The sequence below is a fragment of the Aplysia californica genome, unplaced genomic scaffold (assembly GCF_000002075.1).
Source record: "Aplysia californica isolate F4 #8 unplaced genomic scaffold, AplCal3.0 scaffold00537, whole genome shotgun sequence".
Taxonomy (NCBI): Eukaryota; Metazoa; Mollusca; class Gastropoda; order Aplysiida; family Aplysiidae; genus Aplysia; species Aplysia californica.
In genome coordinates this window covers 338,195-339,264 of record NW_004797807.1, presented here as the reverse complement: position 1 = coordinate 339,264, position 1,070 = coordinate 338,195, and positions in this window count along the sequence as shown.

The following is a 1,070-nucleotide window of genomic DNA, read 5'->3' as shown; positions in this document are numbered from 1 at the left end:
ATCATCATCATCATCATCATCATCATCATCATCATCATCATCATCATCATCATTATTACTATAATCATGTTTCTTGCTTTTGCTGTTTTTGTTATTGTTATTGTTGCTGGTGTTGTCGTTGTAGTTGTTGTTGTTGTTTTGTTGTTATTGTTGTTGCTGCTGTAATATTATTAAGCTTTCATAACAGCAAGACACATTCTCAAGCCTCTCTTCATAGATGAACTTGAAACCCGCTAAACTCGTAGATTTATTCAAGAAGCCACGAAAACGAAAGAAAAAGATATGGAATCTATGGAAAAGATAAAAGAACAATTTGTTGTTGTTGCTGTTTTCGTGGCGTAGAGGAAGTGGTGGGTAAAAGGGTTTGTCTTTTTAATCAAAAGCCAATATCTCCTCTAGATAGTAACATGACATGAAACAGCGACTACAGACAGTCAAAACTAGGCGTACTTTTTCATTCTAAGATCTAAAACAATACCCGTACACTGGCCTTGAAATGACCAACAAAAAGAAACTCTTAGACATAAAACCTTGCCTCGAGTTCAGAGACCCCTATTCTTCTGTTATTTTCAGCGTGTCGTATAAAAGGCAAGCTCGCCGTTTACACGTTTAAAGTAAAGCTTGTCAAAATATCAATTTAACTCTGAGAGGATCTCTTGGGAAGAACTTTTCGGAGCCGCTTTCCTTGTTAACCCTCTCCTGCTTGTAAATCTGTCTCGGCAACGAAGCGAAATATTTGGACATTTGCCATACCAGGGGAAGTAATGGCTGAAAAAAATCCAAGGGGAAGAAACCACCCAAAATGTGCATGTTTCACCTAACGTGAGAAGAGCAAGTGTGTGGGTGTGTGTGTGAGTGCGTGTGTGTGTGCGTGTGTGTGTGTGCGCGTGTGTGTATGTGTGTGTATATGTGTGTGTGAGTGTGTGTGTGTATGTGTGTGTGAGTGCGTGTGTGTGGGTGTGTGTGTGTGTGAGAGAGAGTGTGTGTGTGTGTGTGAGTGTGCGTGTGTGTGTGTGTGTGGGATTTATCTGTGAAAGATGGACCAGGAGACGGATACAACTGTTAAACTG